The sequence below is a fragment of the Pinus tabuliformis genome, chromosome 2_2 (assembly GCF_031772625.1).
Source record: "Pinus tabuliformis cultivar Carrire ecotype Pingquan chromosome 2_2, CPIR1, whole genome shotgun sequence".
In the NCBI taxonomy this organism is placed as follows: Eukaryota; Viridiplantae; Streptophyta; class Pinopsida; order Pinales; family Pinaceae; genus Pinus; species Pinus tabuliformis.
Genome location: NC_142300.1, coordinates 1217789075 through 1217792191, shown reverse-complemented (window position 1 = coordinate 1217792191; position 3117 = coordinate 1217789075).

The window sequence follows — 3117 nt, the reverse complement described above, 5'->3', positions numbered from 1 at the left end:
ATCATTAGACATATGCTGGCAGGATTTTATCCGAAAGATTAATTCCTCAAAAATATGTTTCAACATATAAGGAAAGTAGCTTCCTCTCTTCCCCCAATCGAGTACTATCATGTTCTGTGGGAGAAAAACACAAAAATTTGATCAGTGTGTGAATGTAAGATGGTCATTGAATTTTGGGGAATTGATAGTGGATTGTCAATTGAAATCATCATTTCTTCCTTGAATTTATTTGGTTAATGGGTAGCGTTATAAAAAATCTAGTAGCAGTATGTTTTGTAAATTTTGTCTAATATTAGGGATCTTCTAGAAGGTTTTCACATTCAAAGATGTGTATTATGTTTGATAGGCTTGTACTCTGCTTCAACCGATAATTTTGCCTCAAGTATGCATAGTAGCTAGTGAAGAAGAACATACAAATGATATGTAATTCCCAAAGTACAACTTAAATCTGAGCATAGATTTGGAATCAATACAATATTCTCATTAACGTTTAAAAAATAGAATAATAATAACAATTTAAAATAATTTCATAATTTAGTTTTTTCTTTATAAGAAACATGAAAATCAAGTAAGTATCTTGATGTTAATCATGGATTGATGCATATCGATATTTAACAACCATTTAATTTATAAGGTTATGCAAAAAATGTCATCTAAACAAGAGTCATATGAAATGAGTTATGGTCATTTGGGTAAGTGATATTGGTAAGCCATGGCATTGTAACAAAGTCTATTTTAAGAATCTCCATGATAAAGTGGGGATGAATCTTCGTGATTAAGAATCTTGTTACATGTTTTTTTAAATGTATATATGTTTAACTTATATATTATTTTTTTTCTAATTAATAATAATAATAATAGTAATTTAAAATAAAGTTATAGTTTGGTTATTTTTTATATGATATTTTTTTAGAAATGTGAAAATGAAGTAAGTATTTTGATGTTTATCATGGATTGATACCTATTGACATTTATCTACCATTTAATGCTCATTTATTATGTTTTAATATTGAAAAAAAAAAGATCGAAAAAGTTTTTTTTTTCCTTATAAAAATGCTTTAAAATAATTCCTTTTATTTTGTTTTTTCTAATAATCTTAAAAGAAAACAAATTTTTTTCTTCTTAATTAATCAAAGACCAATAAAAAATAAAAATAAAAATAAAATGAAAATGTTTCAAGTCTTGACAATCTCGACAAACAACTTAAAACCCTCCATGATTACTGCTCCAAGATAGGCATGACTGTTAATACTGACTAGACTAAAGTCATGATTATTAAATCCAAAAAGATCACCTATGATAATTTCATTTACGATAACAATTAATTAGAGAATGTTTCTTCTTACAAATATTTAGGTATTGACATTCACCATCAGCTCAACTAGAACTATAACATTGAGAAAATGATTATAGGAGGTTGGAAAGATTACTATGAGCTTGAAAACAATTGTAAGTTGACTGATCTTTGGGTTTGGAGTAAAAAAAAAGTTCCTCTTCAAGACTATCGTCACCCCTGTTATTTTATATGGATGTGAGGAGTGAGGCCACAGTCTATCAAGAGATTCATGGAGAAGGATTTGATCGAAAATCAATTCATAACCTACAACCTCAAGATTAAAGGTAATACTCCCTACCCCATTCTCTTGATTGAAGCTAACCTTCCCCCCATTGAATGCACGACTATGCTTAGGTATTTGATGTATAAGAAGAAGTTGTACAACATGGAAGCCAAGAAGCTCACAAAAATTGCCTCTAACTCCAGTCAAAACCACCTTCGACTCAAGCATGGATGGCATAAGGATGCCAAGTCTTGGCTCGACCATTGGGAGATAAACATGGAGATCATCTTGGGGAATAAGGATAATATTAAAAACATCATTACTTCCAAATTTAAGGATAAGTTGTGGAGTGATAAGGAGTTAGAGGGGAAAAGGAAGTTAAGATATTATAAGGAGGTAATAAACCCCACGTTTGCTAACCAAAATTACCTTTCTGTCTTAACCAATGCTAAGAAGAGAATGAATATTGCAAAGATTAGAACTAACTCTCATGAGCTCTGGAATGAAACTGGATATTGGTCTATTCTCAAGACACCTTGAGACAAAAGAATATGCCTCCTCTGCGATACTAAGAGATTCGAAGATGAAACACAGTTTCTCTTAGATTGTTCGACCCTTACTCATATCTGTGCTCATTTCCAAAACATTTGCCCCACCACCAACCTCCTTAACTTGTTCAATCAACAAAATTACAATAACCTTGTAACACTTATTCCCCTCCTTTTTAATCACAAAAATAAAATTTTAAATAATCTCAATTAATCACTTCTTTCTTAAAGTTCAATAAACCATATAAGTCTTAATAAAAGTTAATAATAATCATCATAAAAATAGTTTAAAAACAAATAAAAATACATTACAAATCTAATAATCTATTAAAAACATAAAATTACCTTTACTCATTCCAAATACTACCAACAAACCAAAAAATAAAAATAAAAAAATAAAGAAAATTAATAACTTATAATGTCTTAACACCTCTCGAAGGTAATAATCAAATGGCCCATATCAAAATTCCCTTGATAATAATAAAAAAGAAGGCACAACTTTAAACGCCTATCAGTCTTAGTGATCAAATGGCCCCAGTCAAAGTACCCTTCGTACAAACAAATATGTCCTCCATTAACATGTTTGGGTGATATGGATTTGTTTATTTTTTAATATTATTTTGTTCTATTTGAATTGTTCTATCTAATGTAGGTAATTAAAAAAATAATATAATTTTAAATAAAATTTAATATTTAATATTATCTATTTTTATTGAGATACGTTATTGGGATTCTCAAATGTGTTTTCCACTATGTTCTATGACGTAATTTCTATATTTGTTTAGGTAAAAAGGTGTTTAATGATGCTAAGCATGTATCGTGATTTACCTTTTTATAACTAGCATTTATTTGGCATATACCTTAGTAATTTATTTTAGTATAAGACGAAGGAAAATATAAAAATGATATTATTTAATTAAAATTCATATTATCTAATTTAAAGTAAATATTATTTAATTAATATTATTTTGCGATTAGTTAGGTGAAATATCCGAAAATATAAAAAAATT